Source organism: Oryctolagus cuniculus, chromosome 1 (assembly GCF_964237555.1).
Source record: "Oryctolagus cuniculus chromosome 1, mOryCun1.1, whole genome shotgun sequence".
NCBI lineage: Eukaryota > Metazoa > Chordata > Mammalia > Lagomorpha > Leporidae > Oryctolagus > Oryctolagus cuniculus.
The window spans coordinates 42337239-42360111 of NC_091432.1; the positions used below are offsets into that span (position 1 = coordinate 42337239).

At 39.7% G+C, this 22873-nt stretch overlaps 1 long non-coding RNA gene across 1 annotated transcript in view; it reads left to right on the forward strand.

Moving 5' to 3' along the window:
* The window catches only part of LOC138849316 (uncharacterized), a 38305-nt gene extending 21686 nt beyond the window's left edge, over positions 1-16619 (forward strand). The window contains exons 2-3 of the long non-coding RNA XR_011387999.1: positions 13133-13270; positions 16404-16619. This is a non-coding gene — a long non-coding RNA (uncharacterized lncRNA). The remainder of the gene's footprint in view (positions 1-13132; positions 13271-16403) is intronic.
* Positions 16620-22873: the final 6254 nt, after the last annotated feature.

The window sequence follows — 22873 nt, forward strand, 5'->3', positions numbered from 1 at the left end:
AAGGGAGGGAGGGAGAAGGAGAAGGAGAGGGAGAAGGGAAGTAAGGAGGAAAGGAAGGAAGGAAGGAGGGAGGGAGTCCTCGGAGGAGTGAAGGAAGGAAGGAGGAAGGGAGGGAGGGAGGGGAGAGTGAAGGAAGGAAGGAAGGAAGGGAAGGAGAGAAAGAGAAGGAAAGAAGTGAGTGAATTTATAGTCAGAAAACTAATTACCAAATAGAGTCTTTAGAGAACAAACTGCATAGAAGTCATCTGATTCTGGGCAGGTCCCTAAATTTGTTATTAGATTTTCACATATGAGAAAAAGGATAGTTTTGGAAAGCCTACTTTAGGGAGTAATAGAGAGGTTTAAGGAGATTATAAATGTCTAAATATACTTAGCAAGCAAATGGTTATAACTTTTATTTTCATTACTAATCATTCACTATACTTTGAAAACAAAGTAAAACAAAACAAAACACCACACTGTGAAAATGAAGAATTGAGTTTTAGAGGTTCAGTCAACTGAAGTGCAGCAAGGAAAGGAGTTTAGCAAGAATACTCATTTTAATGGTCCAGAGTTATTATTGACAATCATCTCCATGGCAATGCTAGGGATAATTTGGGAAGTTGTGTCATATTTGTGGGAAATTATCTTGGTCTCTGTTATGACAAGGAAAGTTAGTACAATTCTCACCTAACAGTGCATTTGAAATGCCCTGGCGTGTCACCACCTCCAGGTGCTGTGAATACAGCCATGGTCAAGATAGATATGGTCTCTAACCTTAGAAAGCTTTGTTAGAAAACAGTATTTACAATGATAGATGGCCTTATTCAAATCTAAGTGCATCAACTCTGTGACTTTGGAAAGTTCCCTTGGCCAATCAACATCTTATTTTCTTGGTTTTAAAATCTGACTAACAACATTTTTATTGTTCTTGATAAGAATAATTCAATAAAATATTTTGAAGTGCACTTTGCTTAATATTTATCATTTGGTAGACATAGCACATACTTTAATTTTTATAATTTATTTTTATTTTATTATCCATGGCTCTGTGTCTTCTGAATTCAGAAAAACATTTTCTCCCACTTCCATATTCTCTACACTTGTCCTGATATCTGGCTTATAGCATGAACTTCGGGTTCAAATCCTAACTCTGAAATCGGTTCACTCTATCATTTCAAAATCTGCTAAAACTTTTTTGGACCTCAATGCTTTCAATTCCAACATAAAGATAACAATAATTGCCCTTCTGTGACAATTGCATGTGATGTTATAAGTGAAGTAACTGATGAAGAGATTTGCAGATGCCAAATACATCCATAATATTGATATCTTCCCATTATCCTCTCCCTTTTTCCCCTCCTCAACAATATCATTACATGAAAGCATAAACAGCTAAGGACAATATGAACAATGGTAGACTATTTTGACTGCCATGGTTCAGAATCATTTATTCACAGTAGATAAAAAAAAAATTCTGATGTTGTATCCCTTGAGTTCCATTTCTTACTTAATTCTGGGCTTCTTGATAAGTGATATACTATTTAAGTATGTTTTCTCATCAGTTACTTGGAGGATAATGCCAATAGTATTTACCTCATTAATTTGGTACGAGAGATAAATTACATAATATACATTAGAGTTCTTTAGACAGTGCCAGAACCATGGTAGCTAACCCTCAAATATATTGTATCAGATATTTTAAAAATATGTATAATATATTTTAATGTTTTATTTAGCTTTAATTTTATATATTTAAGGCTTATAGCATGATTATCTCATATACATATTAAAATTATTATTATAGCTAAACAAATTAATATATTCATCACCCCAATTTTGTGGTGGTGGAGAATAATAAGAGTACATATAATATACTTTCTTAGGAAGTTTCCAATATGTATACAATATTATTAGCTTTAGTCATCATACCGTGTATTAGAACTGTGGACTGCTTCATCTATGACTAAAACTTCACACATTTTGTCTAACATGTCATTTTCTCCCTTTCTCTACTCCTGGTAACCACCATTCTAATCCCTGTTTTCATGCATTTTTTTATACTCCGCATCAGAACAAGGTCATGCAGTATTTGTCTTTCTGTGTCTGGCTGCTTTCATGCAGTATAATGTTCCCCAGTTGTCATCCATGTAGTATTTCCTTGATTACAGATGAATAATATTCCACATCTCATGTTCATGCAGCATTTTCACAATGACAAGGATATGGAAATAATCCATTTAGCGAATGGATTAAAAAACCCTTTGTTTCTCAACTAAGGCTTCATCTACTGTTAGTATATTTTCAAGGTGCTCTCTAGAACATTTACTTATATTAGGAAAATGGCTGCTGGCTATAGCTTTGAAGAGGATTTAAAATTCTCTTTGAGAGGTCACTCCTATATTTATCTAATAGTTGGTTATTACTTTTCATCATTTAATAGTATGATCAAATTAAGCTATGAGAAATTTATGGCTGGCAAAGTACATTTTCTCATTTCTCTATTTGGAATCATCAGGCTGTAGGAAAGAATTTCAAATGATATTCACTTTAAACTTCATGTGCTTGCAATTAGTGTCTTCCATACTCAAGCCCAGACATTTATTCAGAACTATTTTAGAATACGGAGGTCTTGACACATTAATACAAATTAGTGAACTTGGTTCTTTGCAACTGGGAAAGCCAATCTCACCTGAAAATTACTTAATTCTTTTTCTCATGAAGTTTTTTCCTGTAGCAGTGAAGTGTTAGCAGAAGGGTGGGGTTTATCTACCTTTCTTTAAAGACTTTTTGGAGTTGCTTAGTAGAACTTCACAAATCTAAGGAAAACAAATTGTGTAATAGCTCCTATCCCTCAAATTATTTGACCTTGGTATTTTTATGTGTAATTTTACCAATAGCAAGCATAAGCACTAGCCTTTACATTTTGAGCAAAATCTAGATCAATGAATGTTTTATTAACAATATTCTTCTTATTATTCTTTCTTCCAAGACTGGTTAAAATAAAGCAAAGTCATTTTACAATATCTGCCACAATCATTTGTAAACCACTTAAACCATTGTATCCACCTAATGAAAGACACATACTTCACACCCTTTCTGCAGATTTAAAAAGAAATTAAAGATAGTAGTTCTGATTAATAAACACATCCCACTTCCATCTACAATGAGTTTCTGTTACAGTTCCTCCTTTTCACATTTTTTACATAGGTCTGTAGGGTTGATTGCAGCCTTCTCCCTGGAGAATGGCAATGGCTCATTACCACAGCATTGCTTCCTGACACTGTAATTAACACTAACAGCAATCAGTCAGTAATCAAATGTTATTAATGCTTCCAGGTTTTCCTTCCATCTCACTAGAAAAGTCAAAGAATAAATGCAAGGCACATTTTCATTTTTTTCTGGTTATAACACCTCAGGCTAGACTCAGTTTGTTTTGCCTAAATTTGTGTAATAATTAGCATAACTTCAACACTGTTTTAAGTGAGTATAATTTATCACAGTTATAAATATCATTCACTGAGCATATACTATATGGGAAATATATTTCCACCATATTAACACACTAATTGATTTAATCATGAGGCAAGCATTAACATTAAACTTGTTTTCAAGCCCAGGGAGACAAAATGACATACCCAATGTAAAATTTCTATCAAAATTGTGGCATCACCACTTTTTGAACATGGCTATCTAATGTTTTTTAGCTTGATTTGCTCTTTTGAATATGTCAAAAGTGAGTGTAGAAGTAGAAATGGAATCTAGATCATCTAAAAGAGTTTGAATTTGGGTGTGATTTATTGGAATCCTGTACAGATAATTTCTCTCCAAGGATACACAAAGAACATTGCTTTGAAACCTCATATTTTTTTCAAAAATGCAAAGTACAATCTTCAAATTCATACAGAATTGCAAATAATTTCAATAATTAAAACAATATTGAAAAAGAAAAGCAAATTGGAGAACTGACACTCTCCAATTTCAAAACTGACAAAGTTACAGTAATCAAAACAATGTAATGGAGGTCAGTGCTGTGGCGCATCGGGTTAACACTCCGGCCTGAAGCACCAGCATCCCATATGGGTGCCAGTTCTAGTCCCGGCTGCTCCACTTCTGATCCAGCTCTCTGCTGTGGCCTGGGAAAGCAGTGGAAGATGGCCCAAGTCCTTGGGCCCCTGCATCCATGTTGGAGACCTGGAAGAAGCTCTTGCACCTGGCTTCAGATCGGCACAGCTCCATTGCAGCCATCTGGGGAGTGAACCATCGGATGGAAGACCTCTCTCTCTCTCTCTCTCTCTCTCTCTCTGTCTCTCTTCTCTCTGTGTAACTCTGACTTTCAGATAAATAAATAAATCTTTTTATAAAAAAAAAACAAGGTAACGGTTCCATTAAGGTAGACATATAGACCAGTAGAACAAAAGTAATGGGAAATGTAAACCACAATATCCTTGGTTAACTGATTCATGATAGTCAGTCTAAAATCATTTGACAAGGAAATAAATAATCTTTAGAACAAAGGATGTTAGAACAAGTAGATAACTTTATTTAAAAGAATGAAGCCAGGTCCTAAAATCAATCCACCTACAGAAATTAATTCAAAATAGACCAGCAAATTAATTATAAGTGCTAAAACTATAAAACTGATAGAATGCTTAGTAATAATCTTCATGAACTGGGGTTTAGCAATGGATTCTTAGATAACATAAAAAACACAAGCAACTGTGGGGAGCAACCGAGACTAGACTAAATTACTGGAACTGCTAAGACTAATTCTATGCATCTGATCTCCCATCATATGGCGCTGAGAGGGAGTGAACAGCTTCCACACAGCTGCCTCACCAATTCGACTAACAAGCTGCAGGAGCTGTTCCTGCCCCTGACTGGAGGAGAGCAGCATGCTCGGCGTGTGGGCAGCAGAGCACGGATTGGTGGAAGAGGACTATAAAGGAGGAGAGAGACAACATGCACCAGGAACATCTGAGGAACATCTGAGCAACCCCTGAGAGAGCCCGCTGGCGGTGTGCCGCCCCTCTGCGGAGGCGGGGGGGGGGGGCGGGGGGACTGGCAGCAAACCAGGGAAGGCCGGCAACTAACCTGGGAAGGGCCAGAGAAAGAGAACAGCGCAGGGCCCAGTGTCGTTCCTCCGCGAGTGGGGGAGTGACAGCAACCAAATAATAAATAAATCAATTGAACTTGCCATATATTTTTAAAAATTTTTATGCAAGGACACATAGTAAGTGATACCTTCAAAATAGGAGAAAAAACTGAACTGTACATCTTATAATCATCTGATAAGAATTTAACCTTCAGAATAGATGAACACTTTCTAAGTCAAATACAAAACATAAATTCAATCTAGAAATAGGCAAAGACTTAAACAGACAATTCTCCAAAGACATGCAAATAGCTACCATGTATGTGAAAATATGTTCAATACTTTTGTTCATTATTTCATATCTTAGAAAATAGCAAGTTTTGACAAAGACGTATTGAAATAAGAACATTTATTGTGCATTAGTGTTAGGAAAACAAGTTTTATAATTCCTATGGAAAACTTTCATTTCTCTACAAAACATTCAACATAAAATTGCCATATAATCCAATAATTCTTTTCCTGGCATATATTCAAGGAATTGAAAATAGGTATTTAAAAAATTTGTTCATGAATATTTGCAGCAGCATTAGTCATAATCTGACAGGTAGGAAAATCCAAATATTTTCCAAGAAATGCCTGGGTATACACATTGTGGTAGATATGTATACAAACAAAATGGAACAAATTACTGATAGATGTTACAATTTAGATTACTTCAAAAATATTATGCACAGTTTAAGAAATTACACATAAAATGTTGTGTATTTCATTTTGCTTGTAATCTTACAGTATAAGCAAATCCATAAAGACAAAAAGTAGACTGGTGTTTGCCACCACATGGGAAGTTGGGGACAGAAGAGATTGGGGAGTGATCATTTAATAACTATAAAGATTTCTGGGGTAATGAAAAGCTTCAGATCTATAAAGTAGGGAGTCATAAAACATTGTGAATATGCTGAACATCGCTGAATATTACACTTTTTAAAAAGTACCAGTTGTGTAAAATTCTCCACAAAAATAAAAAAAGTTCAGAGCCAGCAACTCTCTCAAAGTTTAATAATGCTATGAATATTGTGACCCTTACTGTGATTTAAAGTTTTTATTTATTTATTTAGAAAGCTTTTATTTAATAAACATAAATTTCATAATTACAGCTTTAAGGACTATAGCAGTTCTTGCCCCCACACCCGCCCTCCCACCCCCACTCCCATCCGACCTCCTACTCCCTCTCCCATCCCATTCTTCATTAAGATTCATTTTTAATTATCTTTATATACAGTAGACTAACTCTATACTAAGTAAAGATGTCAACAGTTTGCTTCCACATGGACACACAAAGTATAAAGTCTGTGGGAAACTATGCCAAAGTGTATATCTCTTCCCTCTCTTATTCCCACTGTTATTTTTTACAGGGATCAATTTTTAATTAATTTAAACACCTATGAATAATTCTGTGTTAATTAAAGAGTTCAATCAATAGCATTAAGTAAATAAAGAAAATCGTAAAAAAAATAATAAAATAATAAGCTGTTTCTCCACAGTCAGGGCAAGGGCTGATAAAGTCATTGCTTCTCATAGTGTTAATTTCACTTCTGCAGGTTTCCTTTTAGATGCTCTCTTAGTTATCACAGATCATGGAGAACATATGGTATTTGTCCCATTGGAACTGCTTTATTTCACTAAGTATAATGTTTTCCAGATTCACACATTTTGTTGCAAATGACTGGATTTCATTTTTTACTTCTGTATAATATTTCTTTTCTTTTTTTTAAAACTTTTATTTAATGAATATAAATTTCCAAAGTACAGCTTATGGATTACAATGGCTTCCCCCCCCATAACGTCCCTCCAACCCGCAGCCCTCCCCTTTCCCACTCCCTCTCCCCTTCCATTCACATCAAGATTCATTTTTGTTTCTCTTTATATACAGAAGATCAGTTTAGCATACATTAAGTAAAGATTTCAACAGTTTGCTCCCACACAGAAACATAAAGTGAAAAATACTGTTTGAGTACTAGTTATAGCATTAAATCTCAATGTACAGCACACTAAGGACAGATCCTACCTGAGGAGTAAGTGCACAGTGACTCCTGTTGTTGACTTAACAAATTGACACTCTTGTTTATGGCATCAGTAATCATCCTAGGCTCTTGTCATGAGCTGCCAAGGCTATGGAAGCCCCCTGAGTTCACTGACTCTGATAATTTTTAGACAAGGGCATGGTCAAAGTGGAAGTTCTCTCCTCCCTTCAGAGAAAGGTACGTCCGGTACCTCCTTCTTTGATGACCCGTTCTTTCCACTGGGATCTCACTCGCGGAGATCTTTCATTTAGGGTTTTTTTTTTTTTTTCCCAGAGTGTCTTGGCTTTCCATGCCTGAAATACTCTCATGGGCTTTTCAGCCGGGACATGCTCAAGTTGACTTACCTCAAACGGTAGAGTTAGAAACATACCAGGGGATTCCAATTCAATCCCATCAAGGTGGCATGTACCAATGCCATCTCACTAGTCCCAGTGATCAATTTCTGTTCACAATTGATCATAATGATAGGACTAAGAACCAAAGGGATCACAGAAACGAGAATTGTGTCTGCAAATACTAGCTGATAGAATAAAAAAGGGAGAGAACGGTCCAACATGGGAAGTGAGATACACAGCAGACCCATAGAATGGCAGATGTCATAAACAGCACTCTGGCCTCAGAATCAGCCCTTAAGGCATACTTCTGTATAATATTTCATAGAGGACATATCCCATAATCTCTATCCAGTCTTCCATTGACAGGCATTTAGGTTGATTACATTTCTTACCTATAGTGAATTGAGCTACAATAAACATGGAGGTGCAGATAGCTCTTTTATTTGCCAATTTCATTTCCCTTGTGTAAATTCCGAGGAGTTGGATGGCTGGGTTGTATGGGAGGACTATATTTAGATTTCTGAGGTAACTCCAAACTGTCTTCCATTTAAAGTTGCACTTATCCCCTGAGCTTAAAATAACCCCTATGTGGATATAATGCTCCACCAAAGAAAAAGCAACTCTCCAATGATGCAGGGAAAGTAGCTGTGTTAGATTAATCGAGAAAACGCAGAATGGGTTCATTAGAAATTTAAGGAATTGTACAATCATATTTAAGCAACTTATTTAGACATACTTTCAGTCCACAGAAAAGTTGAAAAAGTATTCTGTTGTTATATATTCTACGTTTTGCTTCCTCTAATGCTAGCATGATCATAGAAAATTGCCAAAATTAAAAACTTAACATTGGTTCAAGACTACAAATATAAATTACTTCTTTATTTAAATTGGAACCATGTGTCTTCTAGTGTTGTGAATCTATTCCAGGATCATGGCCAGAATATAGCATTGCAATTTATTGCTATATCTTTTTAGTCTCTTGTAGTCTGACATTTTCCCAGGCTTTCATACTTATAACTTTGACAGTTTCAAAGAACACTAGTCAGATATTTTGAATCATGTCTCTTTATGTGAGTTTGCCTGATGTTTTCTCGAGCTTAAACTGGGGTTATGGGATTTAGGGAGGGATAAAATTGGTAGAAAGTAACTTTTTTACCACATTCTGTAAGGGAATCACAATGACTTCTCACTGGGGACCTTATTGATTGCTGCTTAAGGTGACATCAGCCAAATTTCCCCCAACATAAAGCTATTTTTTATCCATGAATTTATATCAATATGGATTCATGAATTTTTTTTGGTTATAATCCAAAATTGTCATTAGTTCTTTTTCATTGCCTAAATTACTCCAATGGTGACTATGTGGAGCTCCTTCAGATTGGCTCTGCAAACTCACATTCCTCAATCTCTAGCATAATTTTTATTTTACCAATTTTTGCTTTACATTTTGCATTAGTCAGAGAGGAAGTAGGAAAAAATGTTGAGGGAATTTTGATCTGACTTCTGGTCAGCAACACATGGAGTTTTTTGGAGGAGCTATTAGATAGAATGGCCGCTGTGATGCCTTGCCTTTCTCAGCTCTGAGTTTAATCATATCCTAACAACACAAGACATTGCAGAAAGCAGGTGTTAGATTTGGATTCTCTAGTTAAATAATATGAATCCATTCTTTTGGGAAGACCATTTTCTTTTGCTCCTAAGTTAACTATGATCATCATTTGCTAGGACCAGACCTCCTTACCATTTTAATAAGTCTCTGTCTGTGTCTTTAAGAACTAAAATGAAGAAAAGTAGGATGTCATTTCTGAACCACTGTGAGCTCTTGAAATGAAAAGATTTATATAAATTAAAGGTGATAATTTCATTACTACTGAGGTGCCTTTGGAGATTCACACAGTTACAAGCAGAGGGATTGTGCAGACCTTATAGCCTTTTAATTTTTAATTTTCTCATTGAGAGGTCTTTTTCTAACTAGATACAATTCATAGAATGACAGTTTCTGAAAACACAAGACATACCAGGATAGCCAAATCAATACAGCTCCATCAGTCAGATACATGTAGCAGAAGATTTATTGCATAAATCTCACAGACAGCTAACCCGTGGATACCTCCTCCACTAGTGACATATTTTTACAGAGACACATGAAGTTAATCAGAAGGCAACATGTTGATTTGGTATAGACAGAATCATTTTTTTTTTCCTGGAATTAATCATCTCCTATTCTGAACTACAGAAATCTTTCTGAAATTTTCTGCCACTTTTTAAAACCAAACAACATTTTACTTAAATTGAAATAAACTATACAAAATTAACTTTCTCTGGGCTGGTGCTATGGCGCAGCAGGTTAAAGCCCTAGCCTGAAGTGCAGGCATCCCATATGAGCACCGGTTCAAGACCCGGCTGCTCCACTTCCTATCCAGCTCTCTGCTATGGCCTGGGAAAGCAGTAGAAGATGGCCCAAGTCCTTGGGTCCTTGCACTCATGTGGGAGACTTGGAAGAAGCTCCTGGCTCCTGGCTTCGGATCAGCACAGCTCCAGCCATTGTGGCCATTTGGGGAGTGAAACAGCAGATGGAAGACCTCTCTCTGTCTCTGTCTCTACCTCTCTGTAACTGTCTTTCAAATAAATAAAAATAAATCTTTAAAAAATTAACTTTCTCACCTAAAATTAAAGCAAAATATAATTGTCTTTCAGTGATCATGGGGAATTGGTTCTAGGACCCCTTGCAGAAACAAAAACATACAGATGTTTAAATCACTTATGTAAAATGGAGCAACATTTTCATAAAACCTATGCATATTCTCCTGTATATTACAAATAATTTTTATTAATACTCAGAAACAGGTATTTGGTGCAGCAATTAAGATGTCACTTGACATATAGGCTTCCCAGATACCTGTGCCTGGATTTGAATCCAGATGCCCCATCCAATTCCAATTTCCTTCTAATGTACAACCTGGAAGGCAGCAGACAGCTGGGCCACTGCCACCAAAGTGGAGTTCCCCTCTTAACTTTTGCCTGGCCCACACCTGTTATGTGTATTTGTGGAGTGAACCAGCAGAAAAAAAGAATAATATTCTCTCCCTCTCCTTCTCTTTTTCTCACTCTCTCTCCCTCTCCTTTCAAGAAAATTAAATTAAATTAAAAATACATATAATACCTAAATATTTATTCTATTTTTGAAGGATAATGATATATAATGATAAAAAATATGTACATGTTTGGTACAGATGCAATTTTTTAAAATATCTTCCATCCTCAGTTGGTTGAGTGCAAGGATGTGATAACCACAAATAATAAGGGCTGACTATGTTCTGCATTATTTCTAGATACATAGCAAAGCATTCACTGTTGTAGAGTTTCTAGGTTTTACTTATGAATTCAGACAATAGTAGTTGCTATGAGCTAAGCTGTATCCTCCAAAAATTCATATGCTGAAGCCCTAACTGTCAGGCTCTCTCCCTCTGGGAACTGGCCAGGTTGCCATGAAGGAAGAGTCCAGGAGACTGAGGAAGGTCAAGCTAAACACACTTTATTGGTACTCTAGGTGACTAGGAGGAGAGATAGCCCAAGCTAACTCCTGCAGGCACTAGGCGCTATGGCCCAGGAGCTTCTTCCCACGTGCCCAAGACACTACGCATTGGGGAGAGAGGCTGAGCAACCTCAAGCAACCTCTGGTTTACAGCATCTGAGGGTCCCCTTATATACAGTTTCTAGAGGCTAGCCCCGCCCACCCGCCGACCTCCCAGGGTTCTGTAGTCATGGCGATGACAGTTATGACAGTTGGTTTGTGGTTTGTGGTTAGGCCGTCCGATCAGGCCGTCCCTTTTCAAACTTACGCTCTAGAGCGGTTACTTTTCTACTGCGCAGTTACTTTCTTTCAAACTATGCTACAGTTACTTTCTCTGAGAATGGTTCCCTAACACTAACCACCAATGTAACTGATTTGGGGATAAGTTCTTTAGAGGGTAATTAAATTAATTGAAGTTGTAAGGTTCAGGTCCTAATTCAGGTGGGCCAGTAACCTGATAAAAAGAAGTGAGGGCACTTTCTCTCCACTACATGAAAACATATTAAGGATGCTATCTAGAAACCAGTAAGATAGCCCTCATAGAAACCAGGCACTGCAAAAAAAACCTTGAGCTCAAACTTCACACCTCTAGAACTGTGAGAAATTAATATATTATTTAAAATGCTCAGCTTTGATCCAAATTAGAACTTTGCTCCTACTCTCATTTAGTTTATGATGAAATCATAAATCATAGACTTTTTAAAAATGAGTAAATGAGAAAATTGGTATTGTTTAATGTTATATACACATGTATGTTCTAATGTTATATATGTATCTTGAACTTAAAGTCAACATAGTGACTTTAAAAGATAATATTTATGATGTTATTGTGGGTAGAAAGTATACTAACCTAAATAATTGTTTTCAGAAATATAATAAAATATATTTGGTTATCATAAAAATATATTTCTGAGGATCCATAATACTCAGGGAAACATTTGATATACAAGTAAATGAATGGTAGAACATTTCTATTTCTTTCATATACAATAAGATAATTTATGGATTTAGACAAAGATACAGCAATTTGTCTCCTGGTATAAATGCTAAATGTGTGTTGGTATTGTTTTTCAGCTGTATTGTAACTTTTTTTGGTTTTTCCTATATGCTTTCAAAATAAATTCAATCTTGGTACCACAAATCCTATTTGTCTATTTTTGCTTTTTTTTTTTTTTTTTTTTTTTTTTACCTGATATACTGGGATCTTTTCCAAAAATTCTTTGCCTGTGCCAATCTCTTGCAGAGTTTTCAGAATGTTATCTAGTAATTTGATGATATTGTGTTGTGCATTTAGGTCTTTAATCCATTTTGAATGGATTTTTTTGTAAGATGTAAGATAGGGGGCTAGTTTCATAATTCTGCATGTAGAGATCCAGTTTTTCCACCACCATTTGTTGAAGAGATTGTCCTTTCTCTAGGTATTGACTTCAGCTTCTTCCAAAAATAAGTTGGTTGTGGACACATGTATTTATTTCTGGAGATTCTATTCTTCTGTTCCATTTGTCTATATGTCTGTTTTTGTGCCAATACCAGGCTGTTTGATTATAAATCTACTGTAGTACATCTTGAAATATGGTATTGTGATGCATCTGTCTTTGTTTTTGCAATAAGAATGCTTTAGCTATGTGGCATCTTTTATGTTTCCATATGAATTTTAGCACCATTGTTTCCTAGATCTAAGAAGAATATTGCTGGTATTTTGATTGCAATTGCATTGAATCTGTAAATTGCTTTTGGTAGTATGGATATTTTGATGAGAATGATTTTTCTAAACTATGAATATGGAAGCTTCTTCCTTTTCTGTGTTTTCTTTTATTTCTTCCTTTATTGCTGTGAAATTTTTATTGTAAATATCTTTCACATTCTTGGTCAAATTTATTCAAAGGTATTTACTTTTTTTTTAGCTATTGTGAATGGTACTGATCTTAGAAGTTCTTTCTCAGCCATGGAATTGTCTGTGCAACAAAGGCTGTTGATATTTTACCCTGCATTTTTATGAAACTCTCTTATGAGTTTCAATAGTCTCTCTCTCTCTCTCTCTCTCTTTTTTTTTTTTTTTTTTTGACAGGCAGAGTTAGACAGTGAGAGAAAGTCAGAGAGAAAGGTCTTCCTTTTTCCATTGGTTCACCCCCCCAAGTGGCTGCTGTGGCCAGCGCACTGTGCCGATCTGAAGCCAGAAGCCAGGTGCTTCCTCCTGGTCTCCCATGTGGGTGCAGGGCCTAAGGACCTGGGCCATCCTCCACTGCACTCCCAGGCCATGGCAGAGAGCTAGACTGGAAGAGGAGCAACTGGCACAGAATCCATCCGGCGCCCTGACTGGGACTAGAACCTAGGGTGCCGGCACCACTGGTAGAGGATTAGCCTAGTGGGCCCTGAAGCCGGACTCAATAGTCTCTTAGTTGAGTCTTTTGTTTCCCTATATGTAGAATTATGTAATTTGCAAACAGGAATAATTTGATTTCCTCCTTTCTAATTTGCATCTATATAAGTTCTTTTTCTTACACAATGGCTCTGGCTAAAAGTTACAGAACTACATTGAATAGCAGTGGTGAAAGTGGGCATGCTTGTCTGGTTCTAGAAATATTCCTATTCAATATGATGCTGTCTGGGTTTGGTCATATATTACCTTGATTGTGCTAGGGAATGTTTCTTCTACAGAAATTTGCTTAAGGTTTTTATCATGAAAGGGTGTTGTATTTTATCAAGTGCTTCCTCTACATTTGGAGATAATCATATGGTTTTCATTACTTGATGTATCACATTAATTGATTTGCATAATGTGAACCAACACTACAAATCAGAGATATATCCAAATTCCACTTGGAACAAGTGAATGGCCTTTCTTAAGTATTTTTGGATTCATTGGCTAGTATTTTGTTGAGGATTTTTGCATCTATGTTCATTAGGGAGACTGCATAATACAACACATTAAGGACAGAAGTTCTACTTAGAGAGCAGGTGCACGGTGACTCCCGTTGCTGATTTAACAATTGACACTCTTATTTATGACATCAGTAATCACTTGAGGCTCTTGTCATAGGTGGCTAAGGCTATGGAAGCTTCTTGAGTTCACAGACTCCAGTCTTATTTAGACAAGGCCATAGTCAAAGTGGAAGTTCCCTCCTCCCTTCTGAGAAAGTGTTAAGAGGAAAGTTTATAGCAATAGGTGTCTACATCAAGAAATTGGAAAGGCAGCAAAAAAAATGAGCTATCAATGCATGTCAAGGATCTAGAAAAACTGCAGCAAACCAGACCCAAAACTAGTAGGAGAAGATAAGTAATTAAAATGAGAGAAAAAATCAGCAGAATTGATTCAAAAAATTATAAAAGAACAGCAAAATGAAGAGTTGGTTTGTAGAAAAAATAAAATAAATAAATAAAATAAAAATAAATAAAAATTGATGCACTATTGGCACAACTAACTAAAAAAGGAGAGATAAGACCTAAATGAATAAAATCAGAGATGAAAAAGGGAATATAACAAGAGACACCACAGACATAAAAAGAGTCATCAGAAACAACTAAAAAGAGTTGTATGCCAGCAAACTGGGAAATCTATCAGAAGTGGATAGATTCCTAGACACATACAACCTATCTAAATTGAACCATGAAGACATAGAAAACCTAAACAGACCCATAACCGAGTCAGCAATTGAATCAGTAATAAAGACCCTCCCAACAAAGGAAAGCCCAGGACTGGATAGATTCACTGCTGAATTCTACCAGATATTTAAAGAAGAACTGACTCCAATTCTTCTCAAACTATTCAGAACAATCGAAAAAGAGGGAATCCTCCCAAATTATTTCTATGAAGCCAGCATCACCTTAATCCCTAAGCCAAAAAAAGATGCAGAAGAGAAAGAGAATTACAGACCAATTTCCCTGATGAACATAGACACAAAAATCCTTGATAAAATTCTGACCAATAGAATGCAACAACACATCAGAAAGATCACCCATCCAGAACAAGTGGCATTTATCTGGAGTATGCAGGGATGGTTCAGCATTCCCAAATCAATGTGATGCACCACATTAAAAAGACTGCAGAAGAAAAACCATATGATTATATCAATAGATGCAGAGAAAGCATTTGATAAAATGCAACACCCTTTCATGATGAAAACTCTAAGCAAATTGGGTATAGAAGGGACATTCCTCAATACAATCAAAGTAATTTTTGAGAAACCAACAGCTAGCATCTTACTGAATGGGGAAAAGTTGGAAGCATTTCCACTGAGATCTGTTACTAGACAGGAATGCCCACTCTCACCGTTGCTATTCAATATAGTACTGGAAGTTTTAGCCAGAGCCATTAGGCAAGAAAAAGAAATTAAAGGTATATAAATTGAGAAGGAAGAAGTCAAACTATCCCTCTTTACGATGATGATTATTTATTTTGGGGATCCAAAGAACTCTACTAAGAGACTATTGGAACTCATAGAAGAGTTTTGTGACATAGCAGGATATAGAATCAATGCACAAAAATCAACAGCCTTTGTATACACAGACTGCCTCAGCTGAGGAAGAACTTCGAAGATCAATCCCATTCACAATAGCCACAAAAACCATCAAATACCTTGGCATAAACTTAACCAAGGGTGTGAAATATCTCTAAGATGAGAATTACAAAACCTTAAAGAAAGAAATAGAAGAGGATACCCAAAAGTGGAAAAATCTTTCATGCTCATGTATTGGAATAATTAATATCATCTAAATGTCCATTCTCCCAAAAGCAATTTATAGATTCAACGTGATACCAAACAAAATACCAAAGACATTCTTCTCAGATCTGGAAAAAATGATGCTGAAATTCATATGGAGGCACAGGAGACCTGGAATAGCTAAACAATCTTGTACAAAAAAAAACAAAAAAAAAAAACAAAGCCGGAGGCATCACGATACCAGATTTCAGGACATACTACAGGGCAGTTATAATCAAAACAGCATGGAACTGTTACAGAAACAGATGGATAGACCAATGGAACAGAATAGAAACACCAGAAATCAATCCAACTTATATGTTATCAAGGATCTAAAATTCCTGTGTTTTTTTTGTTGTTGTTGTTGTTGTTAATTGTGACAATGGTTTATCAAGTTTGTTTGTCTTTTCAAAAAAAAAAAAAAAGCTCTTCATTTCATTGATTTTTTTTTCTCTTGGTCTCAATATTATTTATTCCTTCTTTCCCCCAATTAATTTTGTGTTTGCTCTATTCTTGTTTTTCTAGGTCCTTGAGATACATTGTTAGGGGCTGGCACTATGGTGTAGCAGGTTAAGCCTTCAGGGACAGCATCCTATGTGGGTGCTGGTTCTAGTCCCGATTGCTTTATTTCTGTTTAAGCTCTTCGGTATGGCCTGAGAAAGCAGTAGAGGATGACCTAAGTCTTTAGGTCTCTGCACCCACTTGGAGATCCAGAAGAAACTCCTGCTCCTGGCTTCAGATTAATGCAACTCAGTCATCTGGGGAGTGAACTTGCTGATGAAGACTCTCTCTCTCTCTGCCTCTGCCTTTCTGTAACTCTACCTTTCAAATAAATAAATAAATCTTTCAAAAAAAGATGCATGGTTATATCATTATAGATGTCTTTCCAAATTCTTGATGTCGGCACTAGCTGCTATTAAATTTCTTCTTAACACCAGTTTTTCTGTGTACCAAAAGATTTGATATGTTGAATTTTCATCTTAATTTGTTTTAGGAATTTTTTATTTCCCTTTTGATTTCTTCTATTACCCACTGTTCATTCAGGAGCATGTTTTTCAGCCTCTGTGTGTTTGCACAATTTCTGGAGTTTCTTAAGTTGTTAATTTTCAGCTTCATTCTGTTGTGGTCAGAAAATGTACATGGTATGATATCAATTTTTTAAAAATTTTTTGAGATCTGCTCTATGGCCTAGCATATATTATATCTTAGAGAAAGTTCCATATATTGATTAAAAAAAAAAACCTGTATTCTACAGTGTGGGGTGAAATGTTCTGTAGATATCACCTATGTCCGTTTGGTCCATAGTCTAGATTAGTTCTGTTGTTTTTTTGTTGAATTATTGTCTAGTTGATATGTCCATTGATGCAAATGGGATGTTGAAATTCCACATTATTATTATATTGGAATCTATATCTCCTTTTAGATCTGTTAACATTGCTTTTAAACAGCCAGGCATCCTGGCATTGAGGGCATATACATGTACTATAGTCACATATTCCTGCTGAATTTATCCTTTAATAATTACATAATTCCCTTCTTTGTCCCTTGTAACAGTTTTTGTGGTAAACTTTATTTTGTCTGATACCAGGATGGCTACTCCTGCTGTTTTTCACTTTCCATTATTGTAGAATATTCTTTCCATTCTCTCACTTTCAGTCTGTGTGTATACTTGTTGATGAGGTCTGTTTCTTGTAGGCAGCAAATAGATGGATCTTGTTTTTTAATCTGTTTAGCCAATATTTATCTTATAGTTGGAGCTTTTAAGCCTTTTATATTCAATGTCATTATTGATAAGTAATGACTTGACCCTGTCATTGTTCCATAAATATTCCTTCTCATTGCTTTGGATTTCATTTTTATTTTTACTGGGAAATTTTCCATTTTCACATTCTTTCATAATGATGACTGAAGGACCCCAAAAGTGGTGCCCTTTTGTGACGACCCCAGAAACACAGACTCCAGACCAGGCGATGCAAAAAGCAAGAGGCAGTTTTATTTCATTTGCGCAAATGGGCCCTCTGCTGCCACAAGCAGCGAGGGAGAGAGAGAGCCCTGAACAATCATTTCACACAGTTTTTAAAGGGCAAAACCACAAAATTAACATACTATAGGGTGGCGTAAGTTCATTGGATAGTTCTCAGCAATTGACCCTATATGGCAGTTTGAAAGCGGTAATGTCAGTGGAAAAGTACTAGGTCAAAGGGGTACACCAGGGAGGAGAGGGTCGTTGGGGAAGAGAAACGGGTGGCTGTGTGCCTTACGTGCCTTGCAGTTTCTTTGTTAAGTTTAAGCAAGCACAGGGGAGGGGGCTTATGTACATAACAGGATGTTCTGTCACCCTTATCTCTGAGTAGTAGCTAACTGCTTTCTCTGTGAACCAGTTTACTCCCCATTTCCCAGGACTGTTTCTGGAACTGTTTGTCTCAGTTCCTGTTTTTCTATTTCATCAAGGCCATTTTTATGGCGGCTCACGGCCGCTCCCTTCATTCCCCCATTTTCTCTTTGAACTAATTTTAATCCTAAAATTGTGTGCCTGTTACTGTCAAAGCTGTTAATGAGGGGTTTCAATATGGTCACTGGTGGCCAGGGCTTGATACTGTTGCGTGAGGACTAATGCCTGCATGGTGGACAGCCTGTCCCTAACAAACTGGAGTAATCTGTTTATAATGCATGGCCCGAAGGTCAGAATTAGGATTAAGATAATAAGGGGGCCCGCTATGGTGGAGAGCAAGGTTGTCAGCCAGGGCGACCTGTTATACCATCCCTCAAACCAGCTCTGAGTCTGTTCTCTTTCTCGTCGTCTCTTTTCCAGCCGCTCTCTTAGTTTGGCTAAAGAATCTTTTACTACCCCGGAGTGGTCTATATAGAAGCAGCATTCTTCTTTGAGGGCAGTACATAACCCTCCTTCTTTTAGAAACAACAGGTCCAAGCCCCTGCGATTTTGGAGCACTACCTCTGAGAGGGAGGTGAGAGACTCTTGTAGTCGTTGGAGGTTCTGTTCTATTTCCATAATATCTGCGTCCACTGCCTGTTGAAGGATTGCCAGCCTGCTGTTTCCTTGGGTCAAGGCAGCCGTCCCTGTGCCCAACCCAGCGGCCGCTATCCCAAAGCTCAGTAGCACTGCCAGGGTTAAGGAGGCCGGGTCCCTACGGAACCTGGTTAAAGTGCCGTCGTACCGCTCCTCGAGTGTGTTCTCTGGATGGTAAATCACCTTCGGGACGACTGCCACCAGGACACAGAAGTCCCCGGTCTCGTTGAGAACAGCGGTGGACACACAGGGAGTGAGGCCGCGAGAGCATGCCCACCAGGTTCCGGGGGGGGGGGGGCACCAGGTACGAGTTCCGGTCTACCAGGGGGGAGTTAGCAGTGGTGTTGCAGAGGCGCCGGTAGGCCGAGGGTGGGTCCCTGACACAGGTCCCCCTCCCCGAGACCTCCGCCAAAGTTATTAGGGGGTTAGTGGCAGGGCACTGCCGGTGGGACAAAGAGGTATTGTAGGTTCCAACGACAGCTATTCCCTCATAGTAGGGCGGGCTTGCAGACAAGCATAGCCAGCAGGGATCGGTCAGGTCAGGGTGTGACTGATTTAATGCCGAAAAAGCGCCCCGAATTAGCCCCATTGCTCTCGCCCCTGCAGGTAGACTTGCGGGGGGAGCCGGTGGGTTTGCCCTCATAGGGGTTGGCGCCGGTGAGCGTATTCCCCTAGAGACTGGCTGCTTGGTTGTTTCGGGCCGGGGGCGGCTCAGTCGGTAGGCAGGGGCCAGAGCCCTGTTGGGCCCTACCGGTAGGGGGTTGGGAGGGGTGATTCTCAGTCTAATTTTGAACCAAAACCCAAAATCTTCACCAGGAACATAATAGCGCAATCCCCAGATTCTCCCCTTTACCCAACTGGACAGCGTTGTGTATTGTTTTCCTGAGGTGGTAAAGGTGATATTAAGGGGATTGCATGTAGGGGAGTTTGCACAGGGGGAAATAGATCCACCACTCCCTGGAAGGAGGAGCTGACACTGGCCTGGGCCCTCAGGGGTAAAATTCCACTGCACAGTGATCCAATCCCAAGAAGAGGAAGGCTTCCAGTATGCCGCTTCTATAGTTTCGCACCCCCAAGCCTTACAATACAGGGACTCCAGCCCCCCCACACTGGAAGATCTGATCCCGTCATCTACCATCCTTGGGGCACACATAGAAATCAAGTTGACGTAGTTTGCATCTCCGAACCGGAAATCTACATCCTCCCCGTCCACCACTCATGCCTCCTCCCGGGGGGTACATGAAGTCTGTCGGTGACGTGCGGGGGATCCTTTCCTGATCAGGTAGATCCCAGGTATCCAATCCCAGGACTATCTGGCATACATCTGGGTTGAGAGAAGGCCACCATGTCCCCGGTACCCGAGTATCGCTGGTTGACCAGGCCACGCTCCCAGAAGGAGAGATCACTTCCCAGGTGAGCTTTTGCGGCGCGTGGGGGTTTGAAAGGGACGAGCTGGATAGGGTGAGACTAAGACTAGGGTGAATCATAAGCAATACAGGCAACAAGCTAATGATTACAAACATTAGGCAGCTTTTAAAAGTCTTATCTTGAGAGGGTTTTGAGTGCGCTGGAGTTTCCATCTCGACGGTTCACTTGTGTCCTTGCTCGAACTCCCCTCTCTTTCTGATGCTGTTTTGACGTGAGAGGCGTGAACCCAAGCCGCGATTCCGTCAACCTTCACTGCAGTGGGCATCGTCAGCAGCACAGTACAGGGTCCCTTCCAACGCGGCTCGAGGGTCCTGGACTGATGTCTGTGGACGTAAACTGAATCCCCAATCTGGAAAGGGTGGGGAGCCACAGGACTCTTAGACTGATACACAGCTGCTAATGGTTTCCATACATGTTTTTGGATCAGTTGCAAGGCTCTAAGCCGGGCCTGCAAAGTGGGGGATGTAGCATAAGAGTCAATGCTAGGTCCCAACAGATCAGCCATAGGAGGGGGACCCCCATACAATATCTCATACGGAGTTAACCCGAACGCGGAGGGAGTGTTGCGGGCCCGGAATAGGGCCATCGGTAGTAACTCGACCCAATCTCTAGTGCCAGTCTCCATCATTAATTTGGTTAAGGTCTCCTTAATTGTCCTATTCATACGTTCTACCTGTCCTGAACTCTGGGGTCTATATGCACAATGTAATTTCCAATCAATCCCCAGTACTTTGGCCACCAACTGACTTACCCAGGAGACAAAGGCCGGCCCATTATCGGATCCCAGTACCTTGGGCAGGCCAAACCGCGGAAAGATTTCTTCTAGGATTTTCTTGACACCACCTGCACCGTTTCTTTTTTTACCAGAAAAGCCTCTGTCCAGCTGGAAAAAGTGTCTACAAATACTAGGAGATACTTAATTCCATACCTACCGGGATGGATCTCGATAAAGTCCACCTCCCAGTTTGTTCCCGGGCGTGCCCCTCGCATCCTTGCTCCCTCTGGTACTTTAATACACTTTGGATTTACTCTGACACAAGGAACACAGGATTCTGTTGCTTGTTTTACTAATGAGTCAAGTCCTATTATGAAGTAGGTTAGTTCCTCTCTGTCCAGTAGGGCCTTTAACTTTTTGTGCCCCAAGTGGGTCCATCTATGGAGGTCTTTTACGAGGTCCTTTGCTTCCTTTCTTGGCAGTACTGTTTTCCCCTGGATCTCCCAAACCTTACGCTGGTCATTGTACACGCCTCCCAGTCTTTGCATGGCTGTCACATCTTGCTCCAAATATGACCACCCAGGGTTATTTGTGGTTCCCGATGACTGCGGTACTAGAGTGATGCTGTCCAGAGCCCTTGTTTTTGCTACCTCATCCACCATTCTATTTCCCTTGGCCACTGCGTCATCTCCTTTCTGATGACCTGGGCAGTGGATGATGCTCACTTTCTTTGGAAGGTGGAGGGCTTGTAGGAGGTCTAGGATCTCTTGCTTATTTTTGATGTCCTTGCCCCCTGAGGTTAGCAACCCTCTCCTCTGATATATTTCCCCATGTATATGCGCAGTGGCAAAGGCATAACGGCTGTCGGTATAAATGTTTACCCTTCGATTCTTAGCGGCACGAAGCGCTTGGGTGAGGGCCACAAGTTCAGCCTTCTGTGCCGAAGTCCCTGGGGGCAGAGCAGAGGCCCATATGACAGTTTCCCCTTCCACCACCGCTGCCCCTGCCTTTCTCTCACCTTGGTGCAAGAAGCTGCTCCTGTCCGTATACCAGGTGACTGCGTCTGACAGGGGTAGATCCGTCAGGTCCTCTCGGGTCCCGTGCACTTCGGCTAACACTTGGTGGCAGTCGTGGTCAACTTGTGATTCAGACCCCGGCTCAGGAAGCAGGGTGGCCAGATTGAGCGAGGCAGCAGTCACATACCGGACCCGTTCAGGGTTGAGCAGCATGGCCTGGTAGTGGGTGATCCTGGTGTTCGAGAGCCATCTGTGTGGTGGTTGGCGGATGATGGCCTCGATGGCATGGGACGCCACTATGGTGAGTGGTTGCCCCAGAGTCAATTTGTCCGAGTCTTTCACCAAGATGGCCACAGCCGCAATCATGCGGAGGCAAGGGGGCCACCCCGAGGCGACACTGTCCAGTTTCTTTGAAAAATACACCACAGGTCTTTTCCAGGGCCCCAAATTCTGAGTTAAGACACCCTTTGCCATTTCCCCTTTCTCATCCACATGGAGGGTAAAGGGCTTAGCGGGGTCTGGGAGGCTTAATGCTGGGGGCCTCCAAGAGGGCTCGTTTTATTCTGTCAAAAGCTAATTGTTGTTCCCTTCCCCAGATGAACGGGGAATTTGTCCTGGTTAGGGGGTACAGGGACGCTGCCATCTCCGCAAAACCTGGTATCCAGAGGCAGCAGAAGCCGGCACTGCCCAAGAACTCCCTGAGGTGGCGAGCATTTCTAGGTGGTGGGATGAGCACTACGGCCTTTTTACGTTCCTCAGTCAGCCACCTCCATCCCCCCTCCAATACGTAGCCCAGGTAGGTCACGCGTTGGGTGCAAAGTTGGGCCTTCTTCGCGGAGGCCCTGTATCCTAACTCTCCCAGCTTATGGAGTAGGGCCTCTGTACCTTTAGTGCAACCCTGCTCAGTCTCTGCAGCCAACAA